The 21,930-nt window shown below is 37.4% G+C and overlaps 2 pseudogenes; both read left to right on the forward strand.

The window, feature by feature from the left end:
- The first annotated feature begins 237 nt into the window (after positions 1–237).
- LOC148009364 (threonine synthase 2, chloroplastic-like) lies at positions 238–1,494 on the forward strand (annotated as a pseudogene).
- Positions 1,495–7,280: 5,786 nt separating this feature from the next.
- Positions 7,281–21,930, forward strand: part of LOC148009365 (threonine synthase, chloroplastic-like) — a 40,985-nt pseudogene continuing 26,335 nt past the window's right edge.

Here is a 21,930-nt window from a genome sequence, read left to right on the forward strand (position 1 = left end):
AAGAGAATATTGAATAACATAGTTATCTATCTAATGTAGCTTCCAGAATGTCTTTTCTAGCTGAACTATTAATAAGAGTTAACGAAAAGTATTTTTTCACAATTTTTTTTATCTAAACCAGTAAAAGGAGGTGGAGTCTGAACAGAGCACTATTCGTGAGATCTGCTCACCCACGAAGACTCGCCTCTTCCACTTCGGCCTGTAGGAAAAAGAAGGCAACTGAAAACATCTATGACAATGCATGCCACCATGGTTTGTTTGAGCCACCTAATACCTTCTTTGCCAAGTAATTTCCTTTCATCCCATATGACCCTGTCGACGAGGGGTATTTGTTGGACAATGTCATTTACAAAATCAAGGATGGTTTACTTCTTGATTTTGAGCATGATATGGAGGCCCTCAGGAAGATGCTGTGAATTACTTGAACTCTGTTTGATTTCTATGTTAGTAAAACTACTTGACCGTTTTAGATCAAGTGCTTGGAATAAGAAAAGGTGTGTATACTTCCTGAGATGGACAATGATGATATTGTAAATGCTTTCCAAGGGAATTCGAATTTGTTCCATGCATAGCAATTTGAAAATGAGATGTTGAATTTGAATGACTTGTGGGTGAAGTGGTGTGGTATCAGTCACATGGGGAGCTTTAATAATCTTGGCATGACAGTCTTGTTGAGTCAAGAGAAGAGGTGAAGGAAAATGAATAAGCCTCTCATTGATGTCAACTGTGCATCAACCATTGATACATCTGTAACACTTTCAACTTATTTTGCTACAACTAGAATTCCTCCTATTGTGTTTTTGCCAGCAAACAAAATCTAAATTGCCCAGTTGGTGCAACAAATTGCCAATGGGGTATTCTTATTGAGCCTCGACACCAATTTTGATAGGTGCATGCATCGAATTTGAGAAGTGATAGAAGCAATCCCCATATACTTGGCTAATTCTTTATAAAACCTTCACTTGGAAGGCCAGAAAACTATAGCCATAGAGATTTTGATTGGGACATTCCTCACTGGGTTATTGTACCTTGAAGCAATCATGGGAAGATCTATGCTTTCTGTTAGGGATTTGTTATGTGCAAAGAACTTGGCTTGACTAATTAGATTCCCAGGCTAGTTGGTGCGCAAGCTGCAACAACAAATGCCAATATAGTGCATCCATATTATAAGACCAGGTGGAATAACTATACACCTATGAAGGCCAACCCCACTTTTATATCTGCTATTCAAACTAGTGATTTAGTATCCATTGATCATGTAGTTTATGCGCTTTGAAATTTGGACGAGATTGTAAGAGGTTATAAAAGAAGAACTAATGGATGCTTGTGCTTTGGCTAATAGGACTTAACTGTTTACTTTCCCACACACTTGCATGGCAGTATGTGCCTTGATGAAGTTGCGAGAGAAGAATGTAATTGGGCCCAACCAATCATACTATTGTTATGAGTGTAGATCATGGTCTCATGTTTAGTCATTCCAAAATTGCTTACTAATTGAAGGAGATACTAGAGTTGCAGTCAAAGTATGCTACCCTCCCAATTGAAATAAAGGTTAATTTAAAGTCTCTCTCATAGGCACATTTGTGAGAATGAAACTAACCTAGAGTGTCAATATCTTTGAGGTTATTTGCACATTTCATATTGACAAGTGGAATGAGCAACAACTATTTCTATGGTAAATCACATCTCTCATTTTGATAAGAGCATGGTGTTTCGGATTTATCTTTATGGTGCAAAAAAAAAACACTCCATGGGTTGGAATTTAGCATATCTCTGACGTTGTGTAATAAGGACAGATTGATCATGGAATTTTGCATATCTCTGACATTATGTAATAAGGACAAATTGATCATTATGATATCCATAAGTTTGTTCTTATGTCTCCTATTACAAGCTTTGTACTTCTTTATTATATTTTACTAATTCTTGACCTTCTGAGTTAGACCGTGATTGTATCTCTGATGTTCTGAGCTTTATAGGTTTCAATGCCAAGTCAGCTACTACTCTAGATGTTGAATGAGCCGGATCTAGGACATGGCAGTTAGTTATGGTGGATGAAAGAAGAAGAGTAAACTCATGATGTAGAAGACAAAGACACTGTTTGTTACACAAGTGAATTAGGTTCCAAGATTGAGACTTGGACTCATAAACACAATCTTGTGTATGTGGACAATGACACTGACACTTTACTGATAAGAAAAGAGTACTATCATTGCATTAAGAAAAGGAAGCAAGTACAATGCTTTATAGGAAAGTAGGAAATTGCAATAGGCACCACTGTGCATATGGGATAGGTAAGCCTGCATGTCCTTGGCCTTGAAGCTCCATACAAAGAGGCTGTTAGTGAGTGTGATTGCTGAATCTCAACACCCCTCCTCAATCACAATTAGAAAGGCACAAAGTGTGTAGAGGCTGTAATGAGAACCACCTGCAAAGTGTGGGCACACCACAAACATGGTAGACACCAGAGGTTGTCGCAGAAAAGGCTAAGTGTGGGCACCAAAACATGATGGACATCCAGAGGTTGTAACAGGGGCCTCACAAAGTGTACAAGGAATGTAGTGACAAGTTACATGAGGAGTTTACAAAGCTTATGGCAAGAAGCATTAGGGCAAGGAAATACAAGGCTTTTAAAACTATCTATCAGAGTAATGAGAGTAGAAGTACTGATGAGTCTTGTCCTTCCGATCGTGGTGGTCTTCATCTTCATCTTCATCTTCATCTTTTGGTCCATGGTCTTCCTCTTCTTTCACAGCTGCAAGATAGGCCTTTTGGGACCTCTTCCTAGCATGACAGAACTTCTCAGTGTGTGCAGTCCTTTTGCAGAAGTCACAGAAGAGTGGTTCCTTTTTACATTTGTATCTATTGTTTACATATAACATTTGTTCATCCTTTGAAGTGCTGGGCTCTTCTTTTCTTTTAAGTTTATTTTCTTCCTCTAGCAAAGAGGGTTTAATATCAACAAGTTGAGGGTCAGGCATATTGGTTAGAGTGGTTGATACATTATCATAGGCAGGAGGTAGACTTTTTAACAAGACACCAATGCAAACATCTTTATCCATTTTTAGCTTTATCCCTGCAAGATGAGTAAACAGGCTTTCCATGTAGTTGAGATGGGATGCCAGGGATTTATGAGGCTTCATATCAAGTCGAAAAAATTCAATCAATAGACCATACTTAGACGACTTTGACTATGCACCAAATAAGGTATCCAATTTGTCCCAAGTGTCATGGGACGTGTCACAGGCATCCACATGATGGATGTAGCTGTCATCCAATTCCAGCTTAATGATGGCTTGTGCCTTGTCATCATTCTTCTACCAAGTAACTGCAAGGTCCACATCCCGATGTTTCTTCTCTTTGCCATTGGTAATGGCCCAAAGACCCTTCTTTATCAGAATGAGCTTGATGCGGGTTTGCCAGGTGTGAAACCCGACTCCCTTGAAACGAGCATTTGGAGAGTCTTTTCCCATGTTGGATAGTTGAAGCAGCAGCAAATCACTACCAATATTCTCAGATGTTACAGGTGAAGGAGCAGATTACAATGTGTTTAGAGACACAAGTAATGGTAGTGTGAAAACACACTATGTAGAAACTTGATGTTGAGCTTGAATCTTCCTTGCTTGGGGTCATTGATCCTTCTTCAATCTTCTCAGGTCCTTCCCCTCCTTGTTTTGGTGCTCGGACAGTAGATCAGAGTGGGCTTTAGCTTGGTTTAGTGGCATGAGTGAGAAAATGAGAGAAAAATGAGCTTGGGAGATTTTTGCTATGGTGGAATTAGGGTTTCTAGGACAGGGGCCTGGTTTTTCAGTCTGTGTGGGCTATAGCCTTGATAATTTTCCAAACTTTTTTTATGGATAGAGAGCTTATAACATGGGATTACAAAGCCCTTAGGTCATGGACGAGATTGCACTGCATGGGAGACGAACATCTGTACGAATCGGGACTGGCGCAGATCTGGATAGCGAGAACTAAAATTCGCAATGCCAGGGCTATCGGTTGCCAATGTGCCTCTGTGATGTGCCAGGAAGGAGCGCAGGGAGTCGAGGAATGATCCTCCAAAAGAGAGGTTCGGGAGATATTTTCTGGTTCAAGAGATCTAAGAGCTCCAAGGAGGCAGGGTCCTGTAGGCTATGGTAGCCATTGGAGCTTTATTGAAGGTAGAGTCAGAATTGAGCTGGGAGTGAAGTCATGAACTCAAGCTGAGCATAGGAAAGATAAAGAAGAGCTGGAAGAGCAGAGATGAGGCTGGGCCATGCCGAACTGAGCTCTGATACCATGTCGAATGAGCCGGATCTAGGACATGGCAGTTAGTTATGGTGGATGAAAGAAGAAGAGTAAACTCATGATGTAGAAGACAAAGACACTATTTGTTACACAAGTGAAATAGGTTCCAAGATTGAGACTTGGACTCATAAACACAATCTTGTGTATGTGGACAATGACACTGATACTTTACTGATAAGAAAAGAGTACTATCATTGCATTAAGAAAAGGAAGCAAGAACAATGCTTTATAGGAAAGTAGGAAACTGCAGAAGGCACCACTATGCATATGGGATAGGTAAGCCTTCATGTCCTTGGCCCTGAAGCTCCATACAAAGAGGCTGTTAGTGAGTGTGATTGCTGAATCTCAACAATGGAGCTTATCGGATACCTATGAAATGGGCGCTAATGGACTATGGCATAGGTACATTTTTTAGCAGCAAACTAACCCAAAGTGCTACTGTCTCTAAGGTCACATGCACATTTCATTTTGATAGGTGCAATGTGCAACCTCACTGTTTTTTTGGTAAAAAACATCTTCCATATTTTGACAAGTGGCACATTTTTCTTTGGAGTTATCTTTATGCTACACAAGAATTAAGCTTTATGGGTTGGAATTTTTCAGATCTCTAATCTTATGTACTAGTAATAGTGAAAGTAGTAGGCACTTTTGTTTTAGAATAAAACACTAGACATCATCTCCTATTGCCATGCCTTGTGAGGGATGTGTGAATTATAGTAAGGTCAAATTGATCATTAAGGTACCCACAATTTTTTTCATATGTCTCATATAATAGGTTTTGGCCACAATGAAAATTATTGTGATGATGAAGGCCTTGATTGATGCCCTTTTTTAGTGGTCATTGAATGCAATAGAGAGTATCAAAACTATTACTCACATTTGGAGCTTACTTAAATATTTAGAATATGTATGGAAGATGGTCATGTAGATATTCTATGCAATATGTCCTCAATTTGTATGCTTTTATTCAGATGTAAGTTATTAATGTTATGCAAGGCGAAGTAGAGAAAATCTCTTTGAAGAAACCTAAATCTCAAAGACTCACAATGAAGGTTTTGTGGAGTATCTCCAAGATACAATTGGTTCTAATTAATACGTGTAAAAGATTCAAGAAGCTACCAAATAGTTCGTGACTTTTTTGAGACTTTTGTTTTACTTGCTAAAGTATCCTTGAAATCTTTGTCCTTGTAGCATTGGTGTTTTTCTTTTCTTCTAAAGTGGTATAACACAAACATAAAGAGTGAATAAACATGGAGACCGCGGTGCTCATACCGAGCGTGAGAATTGTAGCTACTCACCAACTACTGGATCGCTTTTGGGAAAACCCCCAAGTCAAATTCCTTGTTTTGCCTGGAGTCTAAGCTTTCTTCTGACATTGTTGTGTTCTCGTGCTCCACCAAGCTGTCGATAAGCTTAAGGAGGTCGGGTAGATCCACGTCTCTGTTATTATTCGCTTAGTCCTACGCTCGGCTCTAATTTTCCATCTATGTCTTGGGATCTTCTCTTATTGGTTGATTCCTTCACGTTCTTTTATCTGAATGAGTTCCTTAATTGCCACACACAATCCTCAAGTTAGCTCCACTTAGCGAGCGTGTTCTTCTCCATGCACTTGTGTACTCAATTGGGCTTTTGGGTGTTCTTAGGTGTACTTCAATTGTTGGAAGTCAAGGTGAGTGTGGAGAGCAAGTGTCTAAGCGGCATGCACACTCTCGTCTCGTCTTAGGCATGATAGGCTCGTTCGATCAATTTTTTGTCGTCTTGGTAGGTTTTAGGATTTCTTGCTGCGCGGACTTACTCGGTTTAGGTTTGTTTGGGGTCTATGCCTCCACTAGCTGCCATCAAGGCGCTAACTCTCTCGACAACCTACTCAAGCTGCTAAGCAGCCGCATCTTTTGAATTTGCCTATTCCTTGCACCAAAATCAAGTTATGGGCATCGGGATGGCTCAAAAAGTTTGGCGCCGTTGAGATCTAGCTAGGTCTTGTGCAAACTTCCACAAAATTTGCAAAATTCTAACTCGGCCCAACTCGTCCGAATTGTAGGGGCCGAGTGGCAGATTCAAATGGGGACTCAGGACCAAATAGGAACACGGGTCGAACTTGCAACTCAGATAATCGAATAGATGTGATTGAGGGCCAAGTGGTCCGAGGGCCAAGTCACATTAGTGGATCAGTTCCATTGTTCAAATGGGCCGAGACAAGTATGCCAAGAGCCGAATATTAGTTTTGTCCGAATGGTTGACTTGAACGGGCCGAGCAATACGTGTCTGAGTCAAGTGGGCCGAGTGGTCCGACTGGTCCGAGGGCCGAGTGGTGCGATTTTGGGACTGAACCCAAATCCAAGCCACTCAGACGGGCCGAGTTGTGCAAGATGACGGCCGCACTGAGAATGACCTCGTTGAATATGATGATACATGCAATCACCAAGCACACCGACTTCAAGATCACAACAAATATCTAGTAAGAAGGTTCTGATATACCTAAATCGTGTGAAAAACTCCTCGATGGCAAGATCAAACCAAATCAGTATTGAAAACTCTCTCCCTCTCTCACTCTCTCTCTCTCTCTCTCATTGCTAGGGTGAAAGATGAGCTCTTCTATGGTCTCATGGCCCTTAAACCCCTTCCTGAGCAAGGTCTTGCTATCCCCAATCACTCCCTTTCCTGCATTAATCATTTCAACCACTCTTTTCTCCCATTTAACCCGATTTGTGTTTGTTTTACCCTATTTTACAATAGTAAACCCTACACCTCTCTAATCTGACTTCTTAATCCTAACCTATGGTAAATGCAACAAGAATCAAAAGCAAATAACTGAAATGATTTCCCCTTCTTATCCAATAATTAAACAACCAAAATAACCAAAATACTTGTATCGAAGATCAAAATTCCCAACTTCTTACCTATCTCAAGCTCCGGTTTGGGGATGAATCCCTTACTTCGATGCTCGATATGAGGCGCGCAAGTGTTCAAGATTGAATCCGATGGTCCCGGCAATGGAACCAAAATGTGGGAGCTCTCGCTTGACCGCCAAGACCCAGGGACCGCTTATAACTTCAAGGCTTCCAAGTGAACTGTAATGGCTACAACTCACTTAGGTGAGGAACCTCCAAATCTATGAATCTACTGAGCTTACCTCGATGTGGAAATGAGTTGCCTCCTCCTTCACACACATCTGTAGCTCCACGACCCTAGATGCTAGCTCAAGCATCCTCAAGCCTCCACCCTCAAGCTCCATCCACCATAGCGGTGCACAAGCGAGAAAAGAGAAGAAAAGAGAAGAAGAGAAGGGGGAACGGTGAAGAGCTTCACCCTCTTGATCCCTCACTCCCATGTGCTCAGTCCCTCACCCTCTCAATCTCCCTCTCTTTATATCACACACACACACACAAACAAGGGAAACGAAGAAGACAAGGAGAGAGAGGTCTCTTGTTAGTCACACACCAAAGAATGAGCTTCCATTCACTTTTTGAACTTTATATAAAAGCCCTAAAATCCCATGGGCACCCATCCCTTTTTACATGGCCGGCCTTTGTGGCAAGGTCCTTTTTCCTATTTTCCTTTACTTGCCTCATGCCTTAAGCCTACACCCATCTATTATTTTACAAATGGCATAAGAGGGAGCCTGGTGCTCTTTTACAAGAGTTTTTAGAGTTTTTTAAGGTGCCTTCTATTTAAAATTGTGCTTTTTCCTCAGCTTAGATTTTAGGGGCCACCTCTGCGCCTTTGCGCTTTTTGTATTCTTTTTCCACTTTTTACTTCATATTTTTTCCATCTTGAGCTGAGGTTAATAGTAATATAACATCATAGTTATGACTTTCTCCTTATTATGTTGCAACCTATGTATATGATATTGAACTCTAGCACACTATATAAGACTAAACTCTAGCATGTGAACTTCTATCATCTTTTTCTTTTGTAAGAAATTTTCAATGCATTACAATCACTAGCTTTCAATGCTCTCATTGTACTCCTTCATATTGCTTATGAACAATTACAAATACCACATGCTCTCTCATTGAAATAAATATGATCAAGCCTAGTTTTCCCTCCATGACTAATTAGAGTGTAGGTTTTTCCATGTCAGTTTTGCCAAATAATATTACTTGTGTCCACATCTCATGTATTAGTTCAAAACATCAAGCAAAGTTATCATATTGAAATCACCTCTACAAATATGACTTCCATATCAAGTTTGAACTAAACCATCTTAAGCCAATACTAGTCCTAATCTGAGTTGGCAAAAGGTAAGCAAAATCCCAATATAATCCAATATAGCCAAATGAGAGTGTCTATAGAGGAAACATGCTTTCTTGGGAACCAGTTAAGCAAAAACACAAAGACCATGAATAGGCATGGACCAGAGTGGGCTATATAATGCTAAAAATGCCTCTCAAATTAGGGGTGGAAAGTACAAAACTATATGCAATGAAATGGAAAATATTCTTAGATGTCCACCATCTGCCATGCATCTGCCCCAACACCCTAGAAGAACCTCAAGATGACCATAATGTACCCTTGCCACCATAGACACCAAATAAGCTTTATCATCACCATATTGCCAACACTTAGAAGAGACTCTAGAAAGCTACTTGGGATAGCTACTTTCACTCTAGACACCATCTTCAAAGAAGCACCAATGTCAATGTAGCTCAAAGGCATACCTTAGAGGTCCACCATCTGCTAGCAACACTAGAATAACCTCAAGATGATCACAATGTGACCTTACCACCATAGCCACCAAAGAATCTTTATCATTACCATATTGCCAACATCTCAGAAGAACCTCTAGAAAGCTTGTTGGGATAGCCACTTCCACTCTAGATATCATCTCCAAAGAAGCACAAATGTCAATGTATCTCATAGACATACCTTGATCATAGAAAAGGAACATAGAACCATCTCTATCTCACATGCAATCTGCTCTAATTCAAGCATAGCACACCATGGAATCCTTGGTAGTGAAAGCTTGCTTTCCTGGCTATTTACCCACAATTGGATTGACATATACAACTATCTTTATTTCAACATTACTATAGTTATAGTTCTCAACATTGACTTGGAGAGTAAACATTGTACTTTGGTAGTCTATTGCTTGAAATTTTTGGATAGCTCTATACTTTAGTATTCCCTCCTATTTTTCCCTTGTTTTGGCTAAGTATTTGGAAGTTGATTTGTAATCATTTACAGCAGTCCATTCGATTGGATTTTATAGTGGTATATTGTCATTATAGCTGGTTCTTCGAATGATAGTACTATTTTTATTCTTGAAAATCTTGATGGCACAAAATTTCACCGATTGAAAGATGCAAATATAGCAGGTATTGGTTCAAAAGATGCAGGTTAGGCCTTTGAAAACCAAGAGTGTAAATCTTGAAGGCATTAATTAGGATACTTGGGATGATTTGAATGTGGTATGTAAATCCAGTCTTATATTGTTATTGTCTAAAGAGTTGTACTTCAATGTTGTGGCACCTAAGGATAATGCTTGGTAGTTATGGACCCACTTATATGAAGGAAGGGACTAGTGTATCTACACATTTGAATGAGTTTTATTCAATTTTCAAACATTTGGCTTCACAAGGCATTGAATTTAATGATAATTTCCCTCCCTTGTTCTTGTATGTGACACTTCGTGAGTCATGGGACACTTTCCATAGGGTCATGTGTACTAATATGCCTAAGGATGATTTGAAACTTTAGGATGTTAAGGGTGCCTTACTCACAGTGGAGATAAACAAGAATAATATAGATGGAACCCGTACTTCTCATGCATTGATTGTTAGGACTGACATGATGGTAAGAATAGTAATGACTATTGTGGTAGGGACAGACATAATAGTAAGAATAGTAATGACTATTATGGTAGGGATAGACATAATAGTAAGAATAGTAATGACTATTGTAGTAGTGATTCATAAAGGTCTCGGTCTCATAGACATGCCATAGTAACTCATGTGGTTGTAAGCCCTCTCTCTACATATTAGTAGTACTATGGAAAGTAGGGTCATATTCATCCGTAGTGCCATAAGATGTGCGATGATACGTGCAAAAACAAAGGAAAGGGCAAAGTGTAGAAAAATTCTAATGATCACAACATTGTCCCTACCAAGTGCAATGTAAAGATTGAAGAGAGAAATGTAGTGTAGAGCCTAAGTTAAATGATGATTCCATCTTGGCAACTTCTTCTCTTAATGCTAGTTAGTGGGTTGATGCCTCATCTACTTTTTCTCAATGTTTCCTACTTGATTCAAGGGCTTTTTTCTATGTTATGTCATATAGGGATTAATTTCATTCATAATGAAACACGACAAGCTCTATGAGACTAGGAAATGACTAGCATAGGATATTATTAGCATTGATGATGTTAGACTGTAATTTGAGACTGCACTTTGCTTCATGTAGCACTTTTGTTTTGCATGATGTATACCATGTTCCAAATTTGACCAAAAGCCTAATCTTTGTTGGGCATTGGATGATATATGATATCATGTATCTTTTCGTGAATTTTCATGGAATATTACTAATGGAAATCTTGTCTTTGCTTGAGGTGCCAAGGTAGCACCCTATATCCCTTACTTGTTTATATGTAGGTCTATTGACCATGTTTTGGTTGTGGTTGAATGGTTCCACATTGATGTATGCATACGATAGTATGCTTGCAGCCATATACATAACCTCCCATATGAAGATTTGGAGATTGTAATATCTTTTTTACACATATATAGAGTCTCATATCCTCTCCATTACAATTTTCTAACCCATGTTATAAGTTCCTCATTTCTTTGTTTTTGGGGACAAAAACATCCAATCAAGGATGGATTGTAATGGAGGGAAATACCTAGTGTCACATTGACCTACGTATAAAAGGTGTGAAGGACATTGGCATGGTACCAATTTATGAATTTACATCTGTCCTTTCACCTTCTTCACCTTCTCTCCTGTCCTCTTCCCTTCTTTCTCTCTCTACTCCTAGTCTTTCTCTCTCCTCATCACCCTCTTTCTCTCCTCTCCTCTCTACAGTCTTTCTCTCTCTTCTTGGACCTCTTCTCTCTCTTCTGTAGTCTCTCTTTCTCTTCTTCCTCTCTCTCCTATCCTCTCCCTTACATTTGTTGAAACTTTTATTTTACTTGCTAAATTATCCTTGAAATCTTTATCCTTGTAGCATTGGTGTTTTTCTTTTCTTGTAAAGTGGTATAACACAAATATGAAGAGTGAATAAACATGGAGATTAACAATTTGAAAAGGTTCATTGTCTTGTGTGTAGGGTACATACCTTATTACATCTATGCCTCCATATCTCATGTGTGTTTGTAGACTGATGTGTAGTGTGTTTCACAAGACTGTGTAAACATAAGGAGCATTTGCAACTAGTAACTTTCATTTTATGCATGTGTGCAAACATGCATTAGTCTATTCATTCTATATCCTGATGCTCATGTTGATGGATTATGCATAAGGTTTTATACCTATTATAATTTTTTTCCAGGATGTCACTAGATTCAAGGCATGGATAAGATTTAAAACTGGATGAAGGTGTTTTAGGAAAAATTGAATATCGAAGCCTACATCTCTTTCAGAAAACTTCAATTTTATATCTTCCTAGTTGAGAGGACAAGAACTTAATACAACATATGTGATGTATGCTAGTGTATATACTTATTTATCTCATGTCTTTTTCATGTTCCTCATATCTTGTTGTCAACTTAATTTTTTGGGGAAGATACTAGTGTGAAGACTGACAAATCATAGGAAGAATGGATTGTTATTGCAAACAAAAAATGGGAGACATTTGTAAAGTCTTGAGAGCTTCTATAGGAGACATGATGCTTGGATTGTTGATTAAAAAGATATAATGCTACATGGAGAAGGAGATTTTGTAGCTTGGATTCCACACTAAGCTTGCTCAGACAAAAATTCATGGGGCATTGTAAAGATTTAGATCTAAGTTAATTCTTAAAAGTTTTTGCAGTCAAATGTCTGACTATTTCTCGAGTAAGTTACTCATGAATATATGTGTGTATCACATAGGTTCAAAATAAGGTAGTTTTAAAATACCATTTTTATATATTTTTTACATATATAGGGATATAATATAAAGGGGTTATTTATAGATTGAATAGAAAAAGGTTATGTTTTGCTCAAGAAAATTTCATAGATAAGGATATTTATAAGTAGGCCTTGAACGCACGTGATGTAGAGAATATGCATATACTAACTTCCCTGAGGACTATTTGCAGGATTCTTTGCAGCAGTCAAATGTCAAATGTCTTAATGTAGGTGGTTGTTCAATGCTAGTTGTTGCCAATAATCACAAACTTGGTTTTGAAGTTTTGATACTAGCTATATATCAGCTGTACAAAAAGATGCATCTCCATGTTCAACATCATGGGCCTGCAAATTGTGATAAGACAAGAAGTAACATTTGTCCCGATAAGCAAAAGGAGTTGGAACAATTATCTTTTTAGTCAAACCACATGATGAGTCAACATGTATATGGATTTTCCTTAAGACTTCAAATTTGTAAGGCTAGATGTTCTAAACATGTCATGGATAGATTTAGGTCCTTGGAGCTACTTTAGTGGAGCTTGTAGCTTGATGGATACCCTATACAATAACAACATTAATTTTAGCATCACATGCATCTTACTTTACATTTGTAGAGCATGAGATCATTTCTATAATTTCCCTCTCTTTTCATGTTGTATGGAACCAAAGGCTCTTGCCATACTAAACAAAGGAAACCTCACATGCGAGCATGTGAGTGGGCTTACTAAACCGCTATGCAGTGGAAAGGTCATTTGTGAGCTCACAATCATCATCATCATTAGCATTGTTATCAAACTATTGTGCCTTCTCCTCATGCTATTTTTCAAGAAGGAATATGTGCGAGGACCATTGTTTGGAGCCCGTTTGCAATTTTTCTGATGGCATTGGACTATAGCTTACATGTAGCTCCATCTTTGGCTAGTTGTGACATGTGGGATTGATCTTCACAATCTTGCAATCTTTGGTGCTTCAAGTGGAGATCCTTGGGGCTTGAAATACATGCAGGTTATGGCTTCTTATTTAGAAAGATGGACACAAAGGGAGAGAAATCAAGAGTTGCAATATCCGGCTATGGCTGCTTTCTTGGGTGAAATAATAGTAGGAGAAGGGACTAATCAAGTAGGTCATAGAACCTTTAATGCTAAAAGTAAGAGCAGATTTGAGAAGAGAATACAGACTTTTGGCTTGTGTCAAGCTGCAGGTTATGGCTTCTTATTTAGAAACATGGACACAAAGGGAGAGAAATCAAGAGTTGCAATATCTGGCTATGGCTACTTTCTTGGGTGAAATAATAGTAGGAGAAGGGACTACTCAAGTAGGTCATAGAACCTTTAACGCTAAAAGTAAGAGCAGATTTGAGAAGAGAATACAAACTTTTGGCTTGTGTCAAGCTGCAAGTAGGATGAACATTGCTAGGGTGAGCTAAAGAAATGCTTTGCACCTACACATGATTTCCACCAAGAAAGGCACACAACTCTTGAGTGTTTTTGGTGGTTGTACATTCACCAATAAATATTTGTGAAGAAATAGTGAGAATAAGTTGTACAAGCTGAAGAAATTTAAAGTGCATTGAGTGAGATGGTCTTCATAGAAGAAGCTGCTTTCTTTCCTTGATGACATGGTTCTCACAGAAACCACTAAATTTATGGATGCAAATGTGATGCAAGTGCTACTTGATTGCTAATGGAAGTGGTACTGGGTTATTCCAAAACCTAAATGTATGCATATGCTTAAGTAAAAACTTGCTTTCAATCCCATAGTTTCCACTACTTTAGGGACTCTTATTTCAAAGTAGCTACTACTGAGGGAAAAAATCCCTATGTGGTTTAGTGGTTTGAGTTTTCTTACATGACCTTCCTATGTGTTGATGGTTGTCTCCTCTGCAGTTGTCTCCTATGGATTGATATTGCTAGAGTGTGTGAGCTTGGTTTTCGAGAGAGTGATACTTCTTGCTATGTGCCTTGCATATAGTGTGATACTGCAACATTGTCATGCTTGGTTGAGTTTCTTCTTAGGTATTTCTATACATTTGATGCACCTTGTTGTTTGTCTTCTTTGCAGCCCAAATTGATAGCAATGTGATGTTTTTTTTAAACCTTCTCTGCGGCCCATTTTCTAGCAACATGTCTTATTTGTTCTGGTTGCTACAGGTTTTTCGGTATATCTTTGTGACTACTGTTGACTCTGGTTGTTTGTTAATAGTGTCGCCACTCTGAGTTTGGCTTGTTTGTTTGTTCTTGGTGAGCAAGTTCTATTTTTCTTTCTTTCTTCATTGTCGGTGTGGCAGGTTTTGGTTGTGGGTTGCTCAAGTTTTTAGCATTCTGTGATTGATTCAGCTAAGCTTCTCATTGTGCGGATACATCTCTATGTGTTGCAGAGGGACATACATGCCATAACCATTGATAGCTACATGGACCTACATGACAACGACAAGCAAGCCCTCCTTTTTCAGCAATTCCCAACCAACCCATTAGCATTGGCATCGATGCGATAGAGATGTCCAATTCTATGTCCAAGTAATTTACAATGCAATGTCTCTGTTTACCAGCCATTAGGAATCAACTAGAGTAAGGATATAGTACCACCATATTATGGCATCATATAAATTACTTAAATATTTTATTTAAATCAATTTACTTACATTAAAAAAATTCTCCACATAGAAAAAAAGCTTATATAGAAAATATTACATATCTAGGATTTTTCTCGTAACATAGGGAAAAAAGCCTATATAGTGAAAATTTTCCTATCTAAACTATTAGATGTACATTATGGCCTATTTGAAATTAATTAAACAATCTCTATATATCCTAGTTTAAAAATTATTGTATAATTTCTACTTATAAATTCACATAATTAGGAATGTGAAAACTAGGAAAAATGTAACATTTCCAATTAGAGAGAAACTAGAGTAATATAAAAAATTTACTATGTAGGAAAACTATCAGATGTAGGGAAATTTCCCTATGTAGGGAAACATAGGAAAATTCCCTATGTATGAAAATTTATGCACATGGGAAAATTTCAACACACATTATATAGATGATTTTTTATAGTTGCACCCCCTCGGAATAAAACACAACCCTTATTTATTCAAACTATAAGTAACTCCTTTACATGACACCCTTCTTTATGTAAAAAATCTGTAAAAATAGTATTTTTAAAATCACTTATTTTGAACCCATGTGATACACACATATATTCAAGAGTATTTGCCTCGAGAGGATGAGCAATACACATGCAAGCTACACATGGATACGTATTTATATTTGTGTGTAACATGCCTATGTATGCATGTTAAAGATATAACCTTTCCAAATACCTCTCCATATAGGGATATGTACTCATGCATGTGTACTAACAAAATAGTGATCAAGGATGTTTAACAAAAGTTTAAAATATTTCTATAGCTAAGTTTTAACACTTACAAGCAAGCATTTTCTTAAATAGTGGAGTAGTTATCGGTTATAATGCAACTCTATTACACTGCACACACAAGGTTATTTGAAAACAAATGAGTAGGCATTTAGCTTTTGTGAACATCAACCATATGTGCATATGGGAAAGTGAAATAAGCTTAATGAACTCATTTTATAGAGACCTTTATGGTGTAGAGCAATTAGGCATCTTTTACTTTGAAGATGATGTGATAGAATGATGGTAACGATGAAATTTTCTTTTTAATCTCATCTTTATGAGTGAACAAGAAAAGTAGCACCACATCAGCATATACTAATGAGATCCTTTAAGAGATGTCTTAGTTGTCCTTGTGCGTTTCTCTTGTTAGTCGGGTTTCACTTCCTAGCTTGAATGCAAGAACCAAAAGCTTAATACCCATACACTAATGGAAGTATTTTTACCGCTTGTATGTGGCTTCTACGTCATTGGTTGGATTTTCTAGAAGAATTTGTAGATAAGACTAACAATGGTAGCCCCCTTTGGATGTTTTAACATCACATATAGTTGTTAGGCTCCTTGTATCAACAAATACCACTATGCAATTCATGGTCCTAGTAGTTACGACACTTGCATGTTTAGCTAGATGGACAAAGCCCCATCAATGTAGACTACTATGGTAATCTATATGTTCTACTATGGACATTAGCATCCTCTGTCAGAAAATCCTTGTATCCACAAAGAATGAAGTCGCACTAAGATGATAGTGCACAAATCAGATATTGTATGTGCGCGTAGTGAACGTCGGAAGGTTCCCAAGAATAAAGAACTCTAGTAAAACTCATAAAACTCATAAAGTAAGAAGAAGGTTTTGGACAACATGAAGTAAAAAGAAAAATTGGATACAATCTCTCCCTATGCCTTGTGTGAGCGCTCCACAAGGCATGTATGGTGCACAGATCAGATTGTGTATGCTCGCGTAGTGAGCGCCGGAAGGTTCCCAAGAACAAAAGAACTCTACTTTTTGCACAAAACTCAAGGTAGAAAGCGTGCACGACATGAACAAGAGACCAGTTGGGTGCAATCTCCCCCCATGCCTTGTGTGAGCGCTCCACAAAGCATGTATTTCTATGTATTAATCGTCTTCAAGCTCAAATAATAGCCCGAATTACAAAATAGCACGCTTTTGGCTTTTGAGTTTTCTTAGCACAAAATAGAAATAAAGCTAATGGGCGGGCGCCCAAAGAGTCAGGCATACCCAATACAATGTCCAAATACAAATATCACAATCGTGTGCCCATGTGCATACAAAATAATAAATAAATATCCAACACCTTAATAAATAGGCGCGACAAAATATAGGCGCCATGCCTAAGGTATGTGCCCATCAAAATATAATTGATAACTCGAATATACGCTATCCTCCAATGCTTTCCTCCGCCACTGTTGCTATCTCTACACATCAACTGAAGCATTCACAATTGTTAATAAAATAATACAATTAAACTGACAAAAGTGAATACCTAGAAGCAGTCTTCAATTACATAAATAAATCAACTAGTTAGAAATCAATCCTAATCTTAATTTATCACGAGTGCGCACTCTAAACTCATAAACGTTTATTAATTTAATATGTATTTTGCGGAATCACCTGCTATGGAATCTCCCATGTACACATTAAATTAATGAAACGCCCGAAAAGAATAGACGTCCCCATCAACTTCTCGCACAAAGAATCCACTTTGTGTATGAGCCCCGGTCAACAAAGTTTACGGAATCCATCGTAAAACCTCACGGAATCCACCGTGACATGGAATCCACTGTGAAGTATGCCTCCTAGGATCATACCTCGAGGTGGGATAGCAATTGTTCTCAATTGCTATTAGCTCATAGTGGATCTAACAGAGTGGGGAAAGCATTTAAATCTCTAGTGTGCATCCATTGGGCCTCTTCAACAACAGGATGGTTTTTAAACTTGACCAAATATCTAGAATATCTACAGCCAGTTCTAGTGGTCATAAAGTCAGTGTCTATGATAGCTTCAGGCTCAAGGATTTCAGTCCCTTCATCTAAGAAAGGTGGGTTTTCATAAATAGGGTGTACAGGTAATTGGCTCTAAAGGGTCATAATAAACTAATGTGGAAGGTGTTGTGAATTTTCCAGTATGGTGATAGTTCTAACTTAAATGCATTGTCATTGATTTTATGAATGATCTTAAATGGTCCATAGATTCTAGGTGCTAATTTCACAACTGGGTGTTTATCTACACTTTGTAATCTACGTTTTTCTATTCTTAACCAAACATAGTCATCAACTTTGAAATTCATGGCCTGTCTTTTCTTATTGGCTTCTTTTGTATATGATTGTTGGGCTTTGGCAATCATGTCTTTAACCTCATAAAAAATAGTAGCGTGCATGTTAGCAATATCATAAGCACTTTGAATTCTATTTGATAAAGATGCAATAGGGTAACCATAAATCGCTTCAAATGGTACTTTCTTTGTAGCGGTGTGTGGTGTATTGTTATATGCAAACTGCAGTAAATGCAAATGTGTATCCCATGTTTGTGGTTAAGAAATAGTGTAAGCACGTAAAAGATCTAAAATAGTACTGTTAGTGGCTTCTATTTGTCCATTAGTTTCAGGATGAAATGCAGATGAGAAATCAATCTTTGTTCCTAGGTTAGCAAACAAAGTAATCCAAAAGTTATTACAAAATCTAGAATCACGGTCAGAAATAATAACTTTTGGTAATCCATGATTAGTGAAAACAGTTTTAAAAAACAATTGTGCTGCCTGAGATGCTGTTAAAGTTTTCTTGCATGGAATGAAATATGCTTGTTTACTAAACCTGTCTACAATAGTCCAAATCATATCATGGTTAGCTTTAGTGTTAGATAAACCAGTAATAAAGTCCATAGAAATCTGTTCCCATGGTCTTGATGGAATAGATAAGGCATAAGTGAACCATACTGTTTACCATGATGTCTCTTAACTCTTTGACAAACCAAATATTCAGAAACAAAGTTAGATACATCAATGTCCATATGTGGCCAATAAAAATCTTCAGTCAATATACGCAAAGTAGATATAATACCTCTATGACCTTGATATGGAGGACAATGAATCTCATTCAAAACAAAAAATCTAAATGGAACTGTAACACATAATCTCTATACATAAAGCATGAATCCATCATTGTAAGACAGTGAATCAATAGGAATCCAGTTATTTTCAACTAATTTATTCCAATCAGCATGAAAAGTAATGTCTTGATGATAAATATCTTTCATAGGGGTTAGTGAATCAAATGATATGATAGAGATATTATGAATAGTCGGTCTTCTACTTAAAGCATCAGCTACTACATTTTCTTTACCTGGTTGATATTGGATAAGGGGATGAAAACTCTAAATAAAAGCTGCCCATTTGATATGTCGGTCAGATATTTGGGGTTGACTAAGGAGATGCCTAATACTTTGTTGGTCTGTCTTAATTATAAACTCAGAACCCATTAAGTAATGTTTCCATTGTCTTAAATCTTGTACCACAACTAACAATTCTTTATCATATGTGGAATATTTAAGCTCGGATGGTTTCAGTTTACAACTAGAATAGGCTATGGGATGATTATCTTGCATAAGTACGGCTCCTATTCCGGATCTGCTAGCATCAGTAACTACTAAAAAGAATGGTCTATTGAAATCAGGTAGTTGTAATACAGGAGCATGGGTTAATGCATGTTTCAATAAATCAAAAGATTTATGTCGATTATCAGACCAATGATAAACAATACCTTTCTTTAAAAGTTTAGTCAAAGGCAAAGCAAGTAATGAAAAATTTCGCACAAACTTCTTGTAAAAACTAGCAAGACCTAGAAAAGAACGTAACTCATGCATATTTTTGGGTATAGTCCAGTTCAATATTGCTTTTATCTTCTTAGGGTCAACCTTAATACCTTCTCATGACACAATATGACCTAAATATTCAATTTCTGTTTGAAAGAACTCACTCTTTTTAGGATTAGCATACAATTGATTATCTTTCAACAACTTGAAAACCAAAGACAGATGTTCATAATGTTCTTTCTCATTTTTACTGAATACCAAGATATCATCAAAGAATACTATAACACAATGCTGATATTTCAAAAATATGCGATTCATCATTCTACTAAATATAGCAGGTGCATTAGTCAATCGAAAAGGCATCACTAGAAATTCATAATGACCAAATTGTGTTCTAAATGTAGTTTTGAATATATTAGATTTATCTAATCTCACTTGATGATAACCAGATTTAAGATCTATTTTACTAAATATTGCAGAACCTTGTAGTTTATCCATAAGATAATCTACCTTAGGAATTTGATATCTATTCTTTACAGTAATCTTATTTAGGGTACGATAATCAATGCACATGCGATAAGTATTATTATTCTTCTTTACCAACAAAACAAGTGCGCCAAATGGAGAACTACTAGGTCTAATTAATCCTCTGTTTAATAATTCCTCAACTTGATTTTGAATTTCTTTCTGTTCAATCTGGTTATGCCTATATGGTGCTTTACAGGGTGGTTGTGTACCGGGAATTAAATCTATTTTGTGGTCTTTAGGACGTGAAGGAGGTAGTCCCGGTGGTAAATCTTCAGCAAAACAATCTTTAAATTGTGCAAGGAATTCTTTATGCCTAGGGTGGATATGTTTTTTTGTAGCTTGAAGTTCATTCACCCAAATTAGATTAGATTTACTACTTTTGAGTAATGCACGTTTAGCTTGAGTATGAGTAAGTAGTGGAAAATTATTGGATGCGTGTATACCATAGAATGTAATGTGTTTTCCTTGAAAATAAATTTTAATTGAATGCGTGGAATAATCTATGTCAGGATTATGCTGATGACGCGAAGGCATACCTAAGATAATATCACTAGACTGTAATGATACAACTAGAAAATTCATTCTTTTAGTGTATTCACCAATTTGAATTTCTAAATCATGCACCTCTTGTGTTCCATTATATCTTGTGCCTAAGAATGATGATTTAATGCGATAATCTGTAGAAACAGTTTGTAATTTCAATTCTTTCACTAACTTTGCAGAAATAAAATCATGTGTACTACCATCATCATGCAAAATAATCTTTTCTTTTCCATGCACTAAACATTTCATTGTCAACAAAGAATGTGGAGTTGGCATACCTGGTAAAGTATCCGAAGGAGTATTAATGTCGTCCTCATCTTCCGTAAAGTCAGGCATTTCCTCATGTTCTTCATCTTCCATTGCTCCAAGATAGTTGATATGGACAGGTGGCTTCTTCGATTGGCAATTGGCTGCTACATGTCCAAGTTGATGGCATTTGTAACACACTATAGGTTTGGCTTTAGATACATTGTTTGCAATGGCAGGAAGTCTAGGAATATTAGGATTTGGCTGTGAAGATGGCTTAGGGTTTTGATTAGTATTTGATGGCAAAGAAGGTGGTTTTGTCCAAGACTTATGGAAAGATGATGAAGAAAATCGACTTTGATTGAATCTTCTAAAATTTGAATTGAATTGCTTTGAACCATAGTTACCATTTGCTTGAAATTATTGTGGACGCTTGTCTCTTTCTCGAAGCTTGTCTTCAGTATCATGAGCTAAAGAAATTGCATCTTCAAGAGTTGTAAGCTTGAACATATTGACTTCAGCGTAGTAATGCCCAAGTAATCTAGACATAAACTTACGCTTGTGAGTTGCTTCAAGTACGTCTTCAAGCATGCGTAGTTGCAGTAAAGCATTCCAAAAGCGTTCGGTATACTGGAAAATAGGCTCACGATCTCTTTGCTAAAGAAGGTCCCATTACTTTATGGCTTTTTCATGGAATTGTAAAGGAAGGAAATTCTGCATAAACTTCTTTTTGAAACTCTCCCAGGTAGTGGGACAATCTATGCTCTTACGAACCACAGTCCATCAAAGAGATGCTCGATCCACTAAATGATTAGTGACACACTTAATTTTATTTTTTTCAGCATATGTCTCTTCATGGAAATAATCATCAAGTTGACTGATGAATGCAAGAACAATCTTTCCATCTCGAGTTCCATTGAAAGTACGGAATTTGAAATTTCTTTTACTTATCTTTGTTTCTTTGCGGATGGATTGAGCTTCGAGAGTCACATCAATAGTTCGTCGGATAAGATCTTCGCGTTGTGGTCCATCTTTGT

This window comes from Lygodium microphyllum, unplaced genomic scaffold (assembly GCF_053477565.2).
Source record: "Lygodium microphyllum isolate KBCC unplaced genomic scaffold, Lygodium_microphyllum_v1.1.10 scaffold_31, whole genome shotgun sequence".
NCBI lineage: Eukaryota > Viridiplantae > Streptophyta > Polypodiopsida > Schizaeales > Lygodiaceae > Lygodium > Lygodium microphyllum.